General features: G+C 48.5%; 1 protein-coding gene and 1 long non-coding RNA gene across 13 annotated transcripts in view; both read right to left on the reverse strand.

Annotated features, from left to right (window-relative positions):
- Positions 1–19496, reverse strand: part of MSI2 (musashi RNA binding protein 2) — a 372867-nt gene that overhangs the window by 107163 nt on the left and 246208 nt on the right. The gene's annotated exons all lie outside the window — the stretch shown is intronic.
- LOC140849111 (uncharacterized) lies at positions 5217–19445 on the reverse strand. The gene is made up of 2 exons (XR_012130680.1): positions 15672–19445; positions 5217–5467 (listed from the first exon to the last, which is right to left on the reverse strand). It is a non-coding gene; the product is annotated as an uncharacterized lncRNA (long non-coding RNA).

Consider the following 19496-nt stretch of genomic DNA (forward strand, 5'->3'; position numbering starts at 1 on the left):
GTGGCAGCTGGGAGATGGAGGCTTTGTGCCTTGAGCACAACATATCAGCTATACAGTGAGAAGTATGCTCAGGGGACCTGGCCATAAAGGATGTCTTATTCTTCAGGCTGGGCTTGGGCAATGTGACACATCAGAGGCGCCGCCCAGGCCCATTGTGGCTCAGGTGGGCTGTTCAGTAGAGGGTGTACCAGGTCAAACAATGGGATCTTTGTAAACTCCTTAACCACAGCATCCCTGGGGAGGGTGGCAGGCCTGGGGGCTAGGTGGTAGGCAATGAAAGAAAAACACAAAACCTCCATTGTGGGGATGGGACATCTGCACAGAGAGACACACATGTGTATGTGTGTGTCTCACTGATGTGGCTGTTACTGATACATTAAATCCTGGAAGACCACACACAGTCTGCATTAGGAAGGCCTGGAGATGATCTGACTGGGGCTGGGCTATATTCGGTTTACACTATTTATGGAAAGCAGGACGGTACAGAGGGAGGAGAGTGGGCTTCAGGAGCCCTGAGCTCACCGGCTAGCCTCCTGGTTGACTGGCCTGGGATCATGGGCAAGGGGCCTTACTGCTTTTAGTTTTTGCCATCCGTTAAAAAAAAAAAGGTGGCGAGCGTGTCTCACAGGGCTGAGGGGAATCCTCACCAGGTAATGACTGTCGAGTACCCAGCACAGTGTAAATGGTCCCCAAATGAAGGGCTGGAAAGGAAAAGAACTTTCCATTTGTTAGCTACCAGTTTGCCTATCAGTGTCTGAAGTGACAGCATCTCTTTATGTTGGTAAGAACAAGTATATATTTTTTCCTCGATATTTTTTAAAAAACACCCTCTGGAAAGCTGACCAACATTTACAGCAAGGTGTTCTACTGGAAAGCTGGCATCTGCTGTGACAGCACAGATCTAAGGAAGGACAATGTCACCAGCTCTGTGCTTCCACTCACCTAGAAGAGAGAGATCTCTGGTCCCAGGCCACAGGCAAAGCCAGTGAGGATGTATGACATCCCCTAGGCCAGGGTCCAGCATGGGCTGGCTTGGGACCAGCAAGTGAGACCTATCTGCTGATGCAAGAATGCTCCCCCTATGCACAAAGCACCTGGGAAAAGGGAAATCTACAATCCTGGGGATGTGACCTCAGAGGCATCAGTGGACCGCATAAGCTCCTGGATCCATTTCTGAATGTCTTGGGATGTCACAGCACTTGGGACACTATAGGGGCTTGATTCACTGTCCACTGGATGGTGGATGGATGGAAGACAACTGCAGCCATTTGTCAGACACTCCTATATATCAGGCTTTTTATATATGGTTCCTCATTTAATCTGTAGCAATCAATATTTGGGGAAGTATTCTTATATCCCCATTTTACAGATGAGGAAACTGAGGCTCAGAGAGGTTAAGTAGCTTAAGAAGAAGGTAAGTGGAAAGGATCAGAATTCGAATCAAGTCTTGTTGGACTTCAAAGCTGCAAGTTCAAATAATGAATGAGCCAATACTCTTTGGCCATTAGCTTCTGCATCTATAAAACGGGATACTGCCAGGAGGGCACTGTCCAGGCCTCTAAAGTTCTGATTAAACATGCAGGCTGACCCCTCTCTGGACACCACGACACTGCCTTGCGAGGAGCAATGAAGTCTGCTCTCAGTGACACAGGCTACCACCTCCCCAGGGCCAGGCTGTTTCCTGCCCTTCTGTTCCCCCACCCACACCCCCGCCCCCCACTGTTGCAGTTGCTTTCCTGCCCCCTCCCAGCATACCCTCCTATCCAGAGGGAGCTGCAGAACAGAAGAGCAATAGGGCAAACAGCTCCTACTGTGTGTTTGCAGCTGAGATGAATGGAAGGCTGGGTGTGGGGTAGAGGTGGGAGAAACCCCGACCCCCTATCTTAAGCACACTTCATAGGGATTTCCCAGAATGAACTCACAGAAGCACATGTGTTGGGGATGGACGACAGCAAGACTAGAGAGCAGAAGCAGAGATCTGTGGGTGACCTGAGCCCTGCCTGGGGCTGAGATACAGGCAGGGCAGATGCAGATATACAGATCTTCCTCAATTTACAATGGGGTTGCATCTCAATAAACCCGTCATTTTAAGTCCAAAATGCATTGAATTCATCTAACTTATTGACATCACAGCCGAGCCCAACTCAACCGTGCTCAGAACACTCACGGCAGCTGACAGTTGGGCAAAAGCATCTAACACAAAGCCTATTTTACAATAAAGTGTTGAGTCTCTCATGGAATTCACTGAACACTGAACTGAGAGTGAATGGCAGAACAACTGTCTGGCACTGAGTGGTTGTGAGGGGACCGGTGCTCACCCTGGTGGTCATGTGGCTAACTAGGAGCTGCCATGCCCAGTCTCACAAGTGAGGCTCAGATTGCATATCACTAGCCCGGGAAAAGACCCCATATCAGAATTCAAAGTATGATTTCTACTGAACGCCTATTGCTTTTGAACCTTCATAAAGCTGAAAAATCCTAAGTTGAACCACCGTCAGCCGGGGGACAGTGTGTATATGTTTGCGGCAAAGGCTCAAGATCATCAGATGCTTCCCCTGCTGCCCTGCCGGCCTCTCCAGAGCTCCCAGCCCCACCCCTGTTGCTGTCTCTCCACCTCAAGGCTGTGGTTTCTTCTGGGTCCTGGGGTTTCTGTGTCACCACTCAACACAGATAGTGGGAGAAGAAATGGCTTTCACACTTGACTCCCTAGACATGCTGACCGGCCTGGAGAGAGGCTCTCGTGGGGCACCACGGAGGTGCCCTGGGGCGCCGACCTCACTGCCATCTGAGGCATCAGGTAGACGGGCCCTGGAAAGTCACTGTCCCCACTCAGGACAGCAGCGTGGCCCAGAAGGGCAATGGCGGGCTTCCTATTCCCACATCTCTGTTCCCACCACACTTCCATTGGGGTAAAATGGGCTTGCCTATTTTGTACTCACAAAAAAGAACCCCACCACCCACCACTTGTCAGAGATCAGCTAATCAAAAACAAACCACAAGGTTTGCTTAAGCTGGTGACAACTCCTCCTTTACTGAGCTCTGACTAGGTCTGCTAAGAACTGTACAGGCATTGTCTGAAGGATGCCTCTCAAAACCCTAGGGGGCAGTTGTTACTGTTATCCCATTATGCAGAGGAAGAGTCAGAGGCTCAGAGAGGTTATGTAACTTGCCTAAGGCTGTTCAGCTAGCACGTGGTTAGAAGCTGGGATTTCTGAACTCAGGCAGTTTGATACCAGAGTTCTTGCTTCCTGGCCACTCTCTCCCCAAACACGGTGATTTGGAGGGCGTGGAGGAAGCAGTCCAGAGAGGAGAGTTTTGGACACGGTCCATGAAGCAGACTATGTAAATCCCCATAAATCCCCACAGAGTCTGGCACAGTCCTCCCCCTATCCCAGGGTACCGTGAAGGGGCACAGGTCACTGTGAGTTCTCCCACCCCTGGAGTTTGTGTTGGTGCGCAAGGCACAAGACGTCTCTCCACTCTCCCACCAATCCCTCAAAAAATACTTAAAAAGAGCAAAACTTCCCCCCAAAGACTATTGAGAAGCCAGCTGGCAAGTTATGAAGATGTCATTATGCAATGAACCGCTTCCATGTACTGTAATAGCTTCTCATGCTTGCTACTGTACCGGGAGATACCAAACAGTAATTTTAAACTGTCTTCTCTACTGCCCCATCTCTAGGCTTCCAGAATCACATGTGTTTCTACTTTAAAACCAGTTAACATGCTATGTTCAAAGCACAAATCCAGATGGCTGGGGGCCCTCAGGAAACCCACTTGGCATTTGACAGAACTGATTTTATGACCCTGCCTCCTCAACTTCCCACCCACCAACCGTGGCGGAGGAGTCACACTGAAACGGGGCACCCTGCCCAGATCGGAGACCCTGGTCCTGCTTTATGAAGCTTTTGCACGGACTCGGGACAGCCTGGGGAGGTGCCAACCACTGGGCCACTGCAGCCAGACTCTCCCCAGATGCCCAGCTGCCTTGGCCCTTGGGTAGACACGGGCCAGTACCAAGCAGAAGCAGCAAGGGCACTCCCCAAGGAGCAGAAGGACAGGGTCCTTCGGGCTACAGGCTGTCATCAGCACAGCTGGTCCCACATAGTCCCTACAGTTTCCCTCAGCCCAGGGCCTGCCTAGTGGGTAGCCCTCGGGACTTCACATATTTAGAATGAGTCCACGTGGCTATGGACAGGGCCAAGGCAAGCCTTGGGACGTAGGACCCAGATTGCCCTGCTACGCATGCATCATCTTCCACCAAGGGCCTTCATCTCCCAGCCACTCCCGCCCACACCCAGGGAAGCTGGTCCGGACAGGCGAGCTGGGAGAATCCACCTCGTCATCAAGTAAGGAGGTGTTGGGCAGGAGAGGAGGGAAAGGGGGCTCATCCATGTTTCCCCACCATCCTTCTTATTTCCTTAGCTCTAACTTACCAAATGCTGTCCTCACGGGGGTGTCTTTTAGCCCAAACTCTCCCTCCAAGGTCAGTGGAGCAGACAGCAACCCATTCTGCAGTTCTGCTGATGTGCATGTCTACCCTGGACAGTAGTTCATGTTCCGTCTGTGGTGCTAATGTGGACTGGGTATGAATTCAAACTGCATCCAAGAACCTGTGCTCTTGAAATGCAAGCCAAACTAAGAACCTGGAAGGTTCTGTGGCTCAGGAACTCCACAAAGACACAGAATCCAGTAGGTCTGCCTTTGCTCTAGGCAGGGCTGGTGGCTTAGAACTGGCAGAAGGGCTGGTTTGGGGACAGGGCAAGTGTCTTAGCGTGGTGGCTATCTGTTAGGTCACCAGGAAAGTGCACCTCCAAAAGCAGACAGTGATGAGGCAGTTCCAGCCAGCAAGGGCTTGGTCCCACCACCACACAGCAACCTGGGTCTCACGAGGTGTCAGGGGGCTCCCAGAACTCCAAATCTTTGGCAAGGCACCAACACTGGCCACCCACATACTCCAGGTCACAGGGCCCCAACCGCAGAGCCCAAAGGGGCAAACGACCATCTCTGCTGTTTGTTGGAAAGACTATTTATAGCTTCGGATGGTTAACTGCCTTTTTTAAAAGGCTGTTCTGAGGCCATTTTTAGAGCGCCTGTCTTTCCTCGGATGGCTGCGTGGTGACTAGAAATGGCAGTGCTGAATAGGTGTAATTATAGAGGCGCCTACGAGGCCCAGACCATAACTGTGAGGAGTTTCTCTTCGTAATCTAAGTATGTCCTTTTCCCAGAGCCTTTATTTAAATATTTCGTCAGCTCCCCACTCCAGCAGCAGGCAGGCTCCACCCCCGAGCACCCTCGGGACATGGGATGGGGTTGTGAGAAATGCCACTCCTCTCCGCTCATTCTTCTTAGCAAAATAAGTCTGAAAACCAAAGGTGGGAGGGGGTTGTCAGCTGCAGTCCTGGGGGCAGTGCAGCAACTTCTGGAAAGCCAGCAATCCTCTGACATAGCTTCCTTGGTTACGCACCTGAACATTTAGAAGAAATAGTCAGCGTCCAGGAAAACAGCTGTTTTACCCCATTAACTCTGACCAAAATTGGAGATGCTTCTTCCCATCAGTGGCATTTTGGAATCAGGGACTCTGTACTCCCAAGAGACATTCTGGGTGTGTCCCACTGCCCATCCCAAAAGGAGAGTGGCTGCAGACTAATTTCTGCAGCCTGACCCTGTGGTGGGTGGGGGCATAGGGAACACCCTGCCCAGGGCTGCGGGGGCACAGCCAAAGCTCCACTGAGCCTGGCCTTGGCGCCACGCCCTCCTGGGCAGGGTTCTCCTTTGGTAAACCAGACCTCACAGAGTCCCTAGGGACAGAAAGTGGCTTAAAGTGAGCTGGGTGGTGCTGGCATTACCGAGTTCATTCCAAACATATTATGCATTAGAGTCAGGAAAGGGAGGGAAAGGGGTTAGCCTGAGGGCAGAGCCTTAAGCCACCATTTGTGACTGGGAAAACACCTCCCAATCCTGCAAGCACCTTGCTTTGTCAGGCCCACTTCTGGTCTCCTCCAGTCTGGAAAGAGGTGGCGGGGCTCAGTTCATAGTCAGTAGGGGAGAATACACTGGGCAGCATGTCTCAGTCTTCGGAGGAGCCTCCTGCAGAGAGTGCTCTGGCAGTATCAGCCCAGTGCACCCCAGAGGCCAGCCTTGCCCCCAGCAGAGGAAGTCCCTGACCGACAGGGTCCAGCGGCATCCCCCTCAACCCAGTAGGATGTTAAGTGAGGTGATACTCTGTTGTGCCACCTGCCATTCCTTTGGCTTACCTCTCATTTTGTTCACTTCTCAGGCAGAGATGACGGATGCCATTTATTTATTGGCACCCTCGCTATCCCAACCATGGGGTCCATACTCCACCCAATGAACCACCTTGGACAAGTCTCTCCACCATTTCAAGCCTTAGTCTCTCCATCTGTGACATAGGGAAATCACACATACCATATACCCTCTCTAGAAGGTGGCCGTGACAATGTACATTACTGAACACCAACTAAGGGCTAGATGTTGTACTTCTGTTAGTTTGGGGTTGCAAATATAGATGCTAATTTGGTTTCTCTTTCCTATTACAGTACTGTTAGGAACATCTCAAGCTACTCAAACTGGACAGATGAAAGTACTTTGTAGATGATAAAACACCTTCAAGATAGGAGCTAAAGAAACAAAAATGAAGCTCTAAAGATAAGAGCATGAACCACTCACAGTGACATACACCTTCACAGAGCTTTTCTCCTAGTAGTGAGCAAATCAATTCACTTGGGAGATCAATAACCTTTGCCTCCCAGAGGCCACGTGGGCTCTGAGCCCAGGGACCAGCAGGCTGCGCTGTCACAGGATGCCCTGACCTCCTCTTGATATTCCAGAGACTGATGGGTTGGGACAGACATGTTCTGCTTCACAGCCCTTGTCTGTCCACCTCAAGGAAGATGTATTCTTGCATTTCTAACCGATGTCTCAGGGAAATAATGAGATGTCACTACTCCAACATTACATTACAACTTGCCTGCAGATCCTGGAGGAACGGGAAATGAGTTACGGTGAGCAAACCAAGCTAAATACAGTTGGTAATTGAAAAAGTGGCCAAGAAAATCAGGAGGGGAAAAGCAGGCAACTCAGACCTAAATGGATTATCAATCATTTCCTTTTAGGGCAAGCTCCACTGCAACTTAATCAATTGCTATTGCTTCCCAAATTCAGTAAGAAAACTGATACTGTGGGGAAGAAGGAGAAAGACACATTAAATGTTTACCATCACATTCTTGATGGATGCTGGACAACATCCCACATTCAGTTCCAACCCAGTTCCAAGTTTATCAGCATCAAAGAAATTTACAAGCAACAAAATTCAGATAACATGTTACCATTATGAACAAGGGGGTTAAGTGTCTGTCTAAGGCATGGTCTCTAGGCACCACTGGGTCATGGAATTTAAAAGTCACAACAGGAAGTGATTCTGAGCTGGACAGCTTGCCCTGGCTGCTGAGAACCCAGGACTCCAGGCAGGACTCAAGGAAGGTAGTTGTGCGACCTTGGGACCTCCAAGGTCCTAAATCACTTCACCTGCAAGGACTGTGAAATCGCCACAGCATCCTGGTGAAGTAAATACTCCCACTCCTGTAGTTAATAAACATGTACCAAGTACCTATTACGTCCTGGGTACTGGAGACACCAAGAGGAAAAAACCTGGTCTTCTACTCATAGGTCCTCATAGTTATGGGGTGGGGGAGGGTACTAACAGGAGCCCATCTAGACAGGGGTTCGGTCCAGGCTGAGTCCTGGAGGCCCTCAGGAGTTTGTCAAAGGAAAGATGGGTGGGGGTTAATATGTACAAAAGCTGACAGAGACCCTGGTGGTCAAGGAACTGCAGGGGCGCAGGAGATAGTAAGCGGCTAGTCCAGGCTGACAGGGAATGGAGAGGCAGGCAAAGCTCAGGCAAGCAGTGCCTTGAAGGCGATGCTAAGGCACTTGGCTGGGAAGCCACCAAACTTGGCATGATGAGAACAGAATGGAAAGATCCTCTGAATGGGTCAGAGAGGGGTGCCTGGAGGCAGGAGTCCCCTAAGAGCTGCCACAGGTGCTGGGTGCCCAAGCAGGCATGACAGTGGCTGCAGGGATGGTACAGAGGTTGGTCACCTGTGTGGGAGGCAGGGTCTGGGACGAAGCTACAGGTTTGGCTGGAGCAGCTGGGAATTGTTAACTGGGAGGGGGCTGTGCAGCCTGGGCATCTCAGGCCAGCACCCCCACAGTCCCCAGAACTTTAAAGACACATGAGAAGCAGAAGCTTCTCCAAGGGATTCAGCACAGTGCCCAGATACCATGGAGGGAAGGAACATGTGAGCAAGTCCTAGGCTCCCTGGGAAGTCTCAGCACGTCTGGGCAGAAGACCCCAGCAGGAAGTGGAAGCTGCTCATGGCTCAGGGATGAAAATTACAGCAGCAGGCAGGGATGGTTTTGAGCAGGACCATAAAGATAGAGCCCAGGGGCTGAAAGCTTAGGCTTTACAACCACTCTGGGTTCAAATCCCAGTTCTGTTCCTGCTGGCTGCATCCCGATGGGCCAGTTCCTTAGTCCCTCTATTTCATCATCTGAAAAATAGGCACCATAACAGCTGTGCCCACAGGTCAGCAGGGAGGGGCAGTGAGATAAAGCAAGGAAAAGTGCTCAGCCTGGTGCCCAGGCAAAGGGTGCACTTTTGATAAGAGTTAGCTATCATCAGTCATGGGTGGTAATAACAGTAATGTTCTCAGATTGAAGGCAAGTGTAGAACATTCCCTCCTACCTCTTAACACCAAAGAGGCAGGAAACAGAGCTTTCCACACTCCCTAAGCAATGGAACACACACAGAGACTTCCTTGAGCAAGGGGCAAGGGGCAGGTTTCTCAGGACGCTGGCCCCAGCCTCACCAGAGCAACTGGCAGCAGATGGTGGTGATGCTGTTCCGGGTAGTCAATGGAGGGTGACTTTGCAAGCAACAGGACACTCCAGGAATGCTCTGTAAAACTATAAATTTACTTTGAGAGCACCAAGTCTAATTACCTAGCCAAGACTCTCTGCATTTTTAAGAACCGTTTTTTTTCCTCCTTAAACTCTTGATCATAAGGACTCTTGTTAGCAATACTCGGCAGTGTTCTTGTTTAGCCTGTTGCCATGGCGACAAAGCAGTGTTTACCAGCCTTTCCAAGCTGGTACATCTTTATTAGCACCCAGATCCCAGGAGAAGCAGGAAGCAGTGCAGAGGTTTAAAGAGCATTAATCCCCTTAAGCTTTGCAAACCTCTCTGGTTAGGGAGTCCATGAAGGGGGGAAATTGAGGTCTCTGCCATTTTCAGGGCCTTACTAGAATCGTTAAGCCTCCATGAATGAAGCACCAGACCGAAAAAACTTATCTCCCTGGAGCTTCACTTTATATTTCTTCTTCTCTTGAAAAAGACAAACTTACGGACTGTCTGTGCTTCACAAGAAAAGTTTGCTCCCCATCCATCAGAGTAGGGCCGCTGGCTTTCCTTGCAGCCTCTCTGACCGTGCTGCTCTCTCATGATAAACAGACTTTCAAATGCTGTTATCTCTTGGCCAGGAGGAGAGACGGCCACAAAGGTCCTCCGGCTGCACTGCCCATGCACCTCTGTGAGAGAACCAACAGGTGATTCTGAGCTGAGATAGATTTTCAGTGTATTTCAAAAATCCAACCTCAGGAAGTGGGTCAAGCAAGCACCCCATCTCTCAGCCTCTCTAGGAAGGTTTTTCAAGGTCAGCACCAGATAGAAGTGGAAGAAGGAGAAGAAAGGGTTTCTTTACATCATTTAAAAGCAGTTCAATGTCCCAATCCCCCTTTTACCTATGAATGTCTTTCCTATTTCATCCCAGCCTTAAAGAAAAAAAAAAAATCAAACCCCAGCTAGGGTTTCCGGAAGACCTGTGGCTAAATTTTGAAAAACTGCACAAGTGAAAGATGATACCAACATTCATTCTGGCTTCCCAAACAGCTTTCAAATGGGTAAATTTGAGCTGGCCCAGCCTGGCATCCTCCACAGTATCTGGTTCAATTAGGGCTGCTCAACTGAAACAGGGAAGCCATTAAGAGCCTGGACTTGGGGGAAGCATGATGCTGGGGTACAGACAAAAAGGCCACCTTTCAAACCTGGCAATTTTTGATCCCACTTTTCAATCTGTCAGGTATCTCCCATTATTCCCAGGAGTGCTCAAAATTCTTGAAACAAGAAGTTAAGTCATTCAGGTCCTTTTTCTTTCTTTTGGTGAGATAAAAAGACCATTCAAAGACCATTATAAGCCTCTCAAAAAACTCCCAGCCCAGGTGCCCAGGCCTGGGGACAGCGTGGTTACCCAGCTCTCCAAATTGCAGGCAACCCAGCAGTCATGCGATTACTGACTTATTTATCCTTGATGTCCCCCCGTGTTTTCTAAAAGTACTTGAGTTGCCTTTGCATGCACAACACTAGACAATGAAAACACAAATCAAAGCTGTAAGAGGTGTGCTATCATAGCAGAGAACATGGTCAGCCACGTCAGGCTCAAAGTAGACGGGCTGAGGCACAGGACTGCGGGATGCGAAGGCCTGTCACTGCTCCGGTTGTGCAAAAACCAGAAACACCAAGTTTCTCCAGGAACCTGAGGAAACACATGAGACTGTCTCTCACCTGAGAGTGGTCACTGGGCAACAGGGCTTAAAGCAGACACAGGGTCAGGGAGCCTGTCAGCCAAGACCTCCAGAGTTGCAGGCAGGCCCAGAATGGTGGCACCTGGTGCCTGGCCTGACACCTGCAGACCCCTAGGGTAGAGAGCTCCGAGGCAGAACACTCAGGGTCTGGATGCAGCAGGGCGGTGAGTAACGGGGCCAGGAGGGGTGGGTGCTGGCTGGCCTCCGTGGTCAGAAACACGAAGCAGGCAGAAAGTTAAGCACGGTATCCTAGGACCCCTTCAGAAAGAGAGTCAAGAATGACAGACCAGTGAACACGACTGAACTTTAAACAGCAGAAACTCCCCCATGGGTTATACCAGTTACTCCAAGGGCATCAGCTGTAAATCCTGAAGAAGGAGGGTCTGAGGGTCCAGTGAGGAGGTAGGCAAACAGTGCCCCAGTATGTACCCAGTCCTGGGGCAGCATGGGGAGAGGGCAGATGACGGTCACATGGCCTGGGGCCAGGGTGCATCCATCAAAGCACAGCACTTGGAGTGGAGGAGGAAGTGGGAGCAAGCAGAAGGGTCTAAGGCTGGTTGGCCTTGTGTGGGTGTTTCAGCCAAATGGTGAGGGGTGGGCAGGGCACAACTGCCTGAGCTGCTCTTTTTACATGAGAGGTTGGTGTATAAAACCATGTCCCAGCCAACCCTTGCCCTGAGCAGTGGACACCACTGATGCCAGCTTGGATGTCTGTGGTCCCTTTAAATCCTTTGCTTTCAGAGCCTAGTGAGAAGCCTCTCAAGCAAAGGGCCAACTGGGAAATGTCTTGTTATTAACCTCAACACCTGCACTTGAAAGCTCAGATTTCAGCAGCAAGGGAGAAGGGAGGTGGGGTATGGCAGTGGGGGAGGGTCTGGCTGGAGAATGCGCTTGTCTGTACACATGTGACCCACGGGTGCATCTGGGGATCGACAGGCTTAAGCGGCAACCAGTTTGCTTCACGCACCTGATTTCTACCCTTGGCTGAACACCAATTTCCAATCCAATTGCCACCTCATCCCAGATTGCAGCCAATATGCCTTCTCCACCCACCTGGATCTGCTGCTCTTCACGCGGGCCCCCGCCCATCCACAGGAAGCATGAGGCTCACACCAGGTTAAGAGTCTGGCCAATTGGATTCTCCAGGCGGGCTGATGAGGGCCTGTGTCTCAATGGGCAAATTAGCAGAGGAATTCGGATGCAGCTGGGACAGGAAAGGGAAACTCTTGTACACTCAGAACCAGCCTCAAAGGAGGCTTTATTTAGTTTGGAGATAGTATTGCTCCCTTTGCCCCCCTATCCATTTACCTACAAGCAAAAGAAGAGGACTTTATTCCATTTCAGTCCATGGCTTGCACGGTGCTCTACAGAAGTGAGCCATTATGTGAGTTGTAAGCACTCTGAATAAACCAACAAGAAAAAAAAAATCACCGGAAGAAGGTCGTTCATGTGACTAATACCCATTCTTTCTCTTCAGTCAGTACAAACAAATTTTATCTTCCAAGAGTATCCCCTTTCCCCATCAATTCCCACTCTTGTTTAACAGAAAAACAGCTCCCGAAAAATCCTGTGAGGTGAGGCCAGGGCTGGAAGACATCTACAGTGTGGGTTTCATCAGGCAAGAGACAGAGGTACACGTGTGTACGTGTGTAGCTCTTGGAGGCACAAGACTTCCTAATCCCACTAGGTTTTCCTAAGAAAACAAAGAAGTCCCAAATCCATTCTCTTCCCCCAGCTGAAAATTTCCAACATTTTTCCAGCCAGGTTTCAAATGTATCAGACAAAAAAATGAAAAGTGGAGAAGGGGATTAGGAAGAAAGGACAGAATAAATTTGGATTTCTGCCTTTCAATTCTGTCCCCCAAATTTCATTTGGAAGAGAAATGTAAGAAGAAAGAGGCAAAAAGAAAAAAAAAAAGAAAAGAAAAAGAGACATAGTGTTCTTTCCTTCTGCCCCCAAAAAAACCAAACCTTGCTATTTTAAACAATGAAACAGCACAGTGTGTGCAGAACAGCTTGCATACAGCTGAAGCCGGCATTATTTACCTCAGGTTTCCTATACTAACTCAACTTTTACTTCTTAAGCACTTTTGCAACAAATGGGAAGAAGAAAGAGTAAAAGGCCCAAGCAGGCCCATATCAAAGAGGTCTGTTACGGATCCTGAAGGTTCCCTGGGCGCTCTCCCACCCAGGCGGGCTCCAGCTACTGCCTCCAGCTGTCAGCCAAACTCACCAAACCCAGCTCTAGAACAGTCTGCAAGCCCCTCCCCCCCACCGATCGCACTTATAAGAGGCATTTGTCTGCAGCATTTGTTCTCAATCCTGTTGAGATTCCTCCTAATTGGCTCAGAAAAGGCTGTGTGTGCGGACAACTGGGGCTGTGGGTGGACAGAGGGGAGGAGGCAGGCCGGCTTCCCCCTGCCTCAGGGTGACCATGCCCTGAAGCTGCTCCTATTCTGGCTATCAGCCAGCCTCCACACACTTTGATGCCAATCCCAGGTCTCAACTGACCCACAAAAGGACAGTCTCCAAGCCCCCCTTTCACTTTCTCCATGCAGCAGCACCTTGAGTGTAGTTAAAACATCCTTGCCAACTGCCGATAACTTGCTCCTGAACACAAATGCAAGAGGGTCAAGGAGCTACTGTCAAAGAGGTTTCCAAGGTTTAAATACCATTCTCCACTTCACATCAGCTGTGTGACCTTGGTTAAGGTAGTTAATCTCTCTGAGTATCAATCACCCATCAAGTAAATGGAGTGGCTGAATGGTAAATAATGTGAGAATTACAGGAAGAAGCCCCAGTAGTGCCTAGTAATGACTATTAGCATCATTCATTTACTCAGCTGAAAAATAATATTCACCTAGCCCTTACTTCTTAATGGTGTATGGCTTTACAGTTGAGGATAAAGGTGAAGGTGAGGAGGGCAAAGAGCTATCACAACAGAAGAGCCATGGTCGTAAAGAGAATTGGTAATGAAGGGAAATCAGGATTTCTCCACATACTGAACCTAGACCTCTTTCACTGGATGGGTGCTCACACTGGGCACTGCAACTAAACCCATTTGTTACAAAAAGGGAGGTAAGCTTGTTTCCCCAGAGCACAGAAACCTTCAGGGTACGGACCCGGCCAGCATAACTGGCCAAGTTTTAGAAGGCACCATGCCCAATAGGAACTTAGTACATGGTTTTTAACAATGGTCTTTGGAAGGGTCAAACGCTTGGGGTCTATGCATGGGCAGGCAATGTCCAGGGCTGGGGAGAAGAAAGATGGTATGTTCCAAAGACCATTTTGGTGCCAGGTGATTTTTTTTTTTTTTTTAAGGAATGAGAAGAGACAAACCCAGAATCTGCTGAATGCCTACATGAAGCTCATTAGAAGCACTTCCTCCCCGTGGGGTCACCCTGAATGCTCCCTCAGGTAAAGCGAATGGTCACTGACCCAGGAAGCTCTAGACCTTTGCTTGGCGTAGAAGTGGAGTTTGAGAACAATTATTCTTGCTCCCCAGCCCCCACAAACTCCTAGCCCCCCACCCCAAACTTATTTGACCCTAGTGTTTACAGCACACCACACCACAAATCTTTATTTCTTGTCACCCACTGGCCTGAGCTGTTTCTACTCCCTGTTTCTCCCAGACAAGTTAATAAGATGGAAGACTCCCTAGAGGCCTGGAGCCGGAGAGCATTATCACTTGGAAGCCCAGGCAGAAATCCTGACACTTCGGAAATGACTTCAAGCCTATTAATTACCCTTTCTTCTTTGGCAGATCTTTTGAAAGAAAGCTCGACAAATTGGAAGGAAGGCCAGTACTGCCTCTCCGCCCCAATTAAGCCCCCACTCCCACCCCAGCAACATATATCTGATTTCTGCTTTTTTTTAACCAATGAATTTGTCAAAGCAGCAGTCACCCCAGGGCACCCCACCTATGATCTGCATGGTTAGGGAACACAGAGGGTGAGCCCCACCTTATGGGCTAAGTTTTGAGATCTAAGAGATCCCGAAAGCTGGAAGAAGCAGGGAGTGGTCGGGGCTTAGGGCCCAGGGTCTGTCTGCCTAGGACATTCGCAGGGAATCTGGACCCTTGACACACATTCAGGGCAGAATGACCCAGGGCTGCCAGAGAGCGTCCTAGGGGGCAGATGCAATGCTTTGATTCCCGAAGGTAGCATTTTCCCTGAAATCCTCTAGATGAATTGCCAGCAGAGAAGCACAGGGGACTTTTAATGCTAGAAAAATCAGCACACTGAGAAGTCAATCACTCCATCTTCCAGGTTTCTCGTCACTGACATCTATTCAGGGCTTCCCTGAAACAATCCCTTCCTTAGGCTTATGCAAAAAATGACTGCATGGGTTATTTTAATTCTCCAGAGACCTCTTCTTCGTTGCACTTTTTGTATATCCACCTATTCAAATCACCAAATGGATTCCAAAGGGAATTTTGAACAGAACTGATCTTCTTCCATCAAAGTAGTCCCTATATTATTAACTAGAACCACCCTCCCCTTAGCTGCTCACCCCGAAAACCTACAGTCAGCCCTAATCCCCATCCCTCCACCAAAGCACATGCAACTTACCAGAACATCTGAGTCTCATCTGCCTGTCCTCTGACATGAACTCCAACTGGCCTTCCTGCTTCCAGAAGTGCAGCCCTGCCATCTTTTCTCAATTCAGCAGCTAGTGGGATCTCTCCAGAGCACAAATCATATGCTTCTGCTCTTATCTCCTTCCAAGGAACCCCATTCACCTTGCCCTGGCTTGCAAAACATTGGTGATCCAGCCTTTACTTCTCTCATTGCCTGTGCTTTCCCTCTCAGTCAACGGCCTTCTACCTGTCCTGCACACACACCACACCCATTCCACCGCAGGGCCTTTGTATTTGTTGTTGTCTTCTCCTAGGAATGCCTCACCCGGAGTTCTCTGCCTCCCAGTTCAAATGCCTACTCCTCAGGGAGGCCACTGTCACCTACTTGCCTAACAGGCCCTAGGCCCCTTCTTCAGAGCACTTAGCAGTACCTGAAATCACATGATCTGTGTTCCTTCTCCCCAAAGATGATCAGCTCAGGAGAGCTAGGCTTTGGCCAGCCTTGTTCTCTGCAGAACTGCTTCAACTAGAACACAGAGGATGCCCAGTACAGAGTGGTCATGGGGCTAGAGCACGAAAGGCAAGAGCCTGGAGCACAGGATGTGTCTCTGTTAGTAAAGTGGGGGTCACTCTGCCCCTGGCCAACTGGGAAAACCCACAGCAAACACGTGGCTGCCCACATGCAACCCAGTCCTGACTCTGGAAATACCAGTGACTTCAAGCTGGAATGTACCCATTGCCTCACCATCCCCAGAAGGCTGGGAGGGGCCTCCAGCACTCTTGACTATGCACGTTCCGCACAGCCTGCCAAGGGCATTCTGGACTTGACGCTTGGCCTGAGTTTGATAAAGGCAAGGCCACCCACCAGGGCCCTCTTTTTCTGGGGCATTTCCACCATATCTCATTTTAAACTCAAAATCATTAAGCCATTACCCAGGAAATCACCATTAAATCATTTGCTCATTTTTTTTAGTGTCGCTGTAATTAAAGAGAATCATCTTTCTGAAATCTTAAGCCGCACTTACCAAAACCTACCCTCCAACCAATCAATTAGTATTACAATAACCATGTTCCCTGGCTGCTGTCGCTATTAGCATTTTGATTGAATGTCTGTTGAAAAGTGACTGGTAACAGAAGATTGTGTTCGGAAAGTAATGTTTCTTTATTCGTTACCACCGAACCTTGTCTGGTTGTCTCCAGTTTCAACTCAAAAGAGACAAGACAGTTTCCAAAAGCAGTCATTTTGGTGGCAGATTATATTTTCATGAGGTGTGTGATAAACTGGGCACAATGGCTCCAGCATCACAGCTACACACAGGGACCTCCCGCTGGTTGTGGCCTCCGCACTGGCAGCTGCATCCCGGCTAGCAGAGCCCTCACCTGCCCTCAAGGCCACTATGTGTGCCTGCTGCTGCACCCTCCCCCACCCCGATAATCTAGGACAACAAGCACCAGGTCTTCACACATGGCCCTTCAGCAAGCGCAGACATAATAATGCCTGTGCCACATAAGCCAGTGGCCACTGTGATTCCTACAGAAGATCAGCATCATTAGGAACCCCCTTCTCTGCCAGGCACTTGGGAAACCTGTTATTCTAACATAATAAGTTCTCCAGTCGTCATCCTAATAAAAGCTCCAGTCAGTGAAGAGATGGGTTAACAAGCTCCTTTATGGGGAGAGAATGGCTGTCTTCTCCACGTCACAGGAATTAAAGACAAGAGTTCATTAAATCGCTGTATTAGAATTTAAACGGCCTGCTAGTTCAGACAGCTCTATTTACTGAGGCCCCCCCATCACCGATGCCTTTTCCAGCTAAAGGGAGATCTCCAGAATTAAAAGGCAGCCAAACAAGTTTCCCTTTGCACTCTTTCTCCAGGCAAGTCAGCCACTAGAGGGGACCCTGCGTTGACCTGTCTCACGAGGAGTAGGACAGGGTGCAGCAGCTGGGATATCCAGAGTTAGGAAGGCCCTATGTTCCAGGATATAAATATGGAGGCAGTGAAATGCCATCTATCCATCCATCTGTCCATAAGCTTCAGTCTACAGCAAAAGATATGCACGAGTTTCATCTTCACTGCACATTACCTTTCCCGCTACAAGCCCCCTGCCGTCGTATTCACCGACTCCCCAGTTAACCATGCAGCAGTGAGGGGCATTGCAAGGTGATATTAACGTTGCATTTCAAAAAAAAAAAAAAAAAAGAGCTTCCAGAATTCAGGAGGAAAAGAAAAGTACTACAGAGTTCCTTTAAAAATCTTCCTTTCTCTAAACTCAGTCTCCTCCCCACCGCCACCCCACAAACTCTTGTTTCTTCTCTGGCTGCCAGACAAGATTTTATGTGTCAGGTAGCGATTTCATTTTTAAAAAGGTCTTATCAAAGATTTAAGGTGAAAGATAAGAATGGCACAGTAAATCATCATAAAGGAGTGCAGTGTGAGGCATAGTATTTTACAAATCGAAACTAACAAAACGAAAAAGCAAGGACAGGGAAACAAAGTAAGTTTAAGTAGTCTCAAAGGGGGAGGGTAGAGGCCAAATCAAACAGAAAGATCATCCTTCCGATTTCCAAGCTCCCTTTGGAAATGGCCTCAGCATATTTGCTAAGAATGGCACGAACAGTCCGATTTCCTTTTTAAAACCGGGTGTTTTGAGAAGACATATACATTGTCAAACCATTACACACACTTAACTAGGGGCTTTCACTGGAGTCATCTGACCTGCCAGCATGTGTTGCTAATATCACTGCTTTATTATTTATCAAATCAATTTCTTCATGGAATGACTAATAACACAGCCACAGCTGCTCTCCTCTTCCCACCCCAGCTGCTACACCCTGGCAGCCACAGATTGGCTAGGCTACCTGTGGTGCCTTACCTCCCCCCATTTTGCTAAAGGACCTTGTAAAAAGAAAGGAAAAGAAGGGATGGACCGGGAGGTGCCATTTAGGATTCAAACCACTTTGTGGAAGCTGTCTATACTACCCAGGAAAAGTTCATACTTATAATTGACCAGGCCAGGCCACAAGGGTTTATTTTACCAGGGAATTTTAATCAGTCCTGTAACAAACCACAAACCTAAAAACCAAGTAAGATACAGGTACCTACATTCCTATTTCAAATTTTAAATCTTTTACAATGTCTTCAATTCCCATGCATTTAAAAAAAAACAACCAAGGGCCAAATCCAATTCAAATGTGCACCTCCTCACACACCCCATCCCATGCACACAACTGACACAACCCAAGAGTGGTAACTACTGAAAATAAAGTCATTATATGTTGTTTATTCTGATTTTTCTATATATGCCACAAATCTCTAAGGCCTACCTGAAAATTCACAATAAATAAGAACATGCAATTAGATGATTTTCCATCTGCCAAGGAATGATTCAATTGGTCATTAAGAACTAGTGTTCTAAAAATACATAAAGGGGAACTATTAGGTATTGATACACATTCCTATTGTAAGACAGGATTAGTACCATGGGCAAAATACAAGTCTTTTGTAAATCTTATCCATTTTTTAAGAAGACAGCATGGGGGAGGGAACAATTTGAGCCATAATTTTCAGACTACATTTCCTTATTGTCACTCAGAAAAATTGCCAGGTCTTTCCAGAGTAGTTTATACATAAATACACTGGCTGAATCAGGAAATCTTCCCAGGGGAAATGAATCAATTAAAAGAAGACTTAAGATGCCAAGCCTAGTGATTTTGGAAGTGGGGAGGAAATTTAGAAATGTGTCTGGAAGTACACACCTTTCTATATGGCTTTTGAGAACAAAGCATTGAAGTGTTTTAATTCCTGGTACAGACCCGTGGTAAAGCACATTGTTCCTCCAGACCCCGTTCCACACTGGGCATGGGTGAGAGGTAGGAGTACAGGATGGATTTTTTAACTGAACCAGTATTTTCAGTCTTTCTTCTGGATTAGCTATAAAGGAGATCAAGTCTAACACCAAAAGGTATTTTTCCTCCTCTTCAATAGGAGTTCCTGTTACTTTGCTAGGTAACGGTTGCCTCTTTAGATGCTGGAAAACCAGCAGTGTTCCTGAACCATCTCTTCTCCAAGACCCTTTCCAGAAAACACCTGTACGTCCTACACCATCTCCAGACAAGACACGGGACCTCTGTTTTGCTAGAGAAGATCTAGGGCAGGAGGAAAAGCAGACAGCAAAGGATGCTGAGATGGGGAGAGCCAGCAGGAACCTCTCTCAGTTTTCAGCCAACTGAGAATAGACACCACAGTGAGGAGGGC

The sequence above is a fragment of the Manis javanica genome, chromosome 4 (genome assembly GCF_040802235.1).
Source record: "Manis javanica isolate MJ-LG chromosome 4, MJ_LKY, whole genome shotgun sequence".
Classification (NCBI taxonomy): domain Eukaryota; kingdom Metazoa; phylum Chordata; class Mammalia; order Pholidota; family Manidae; genus Manis; species Manis javanica.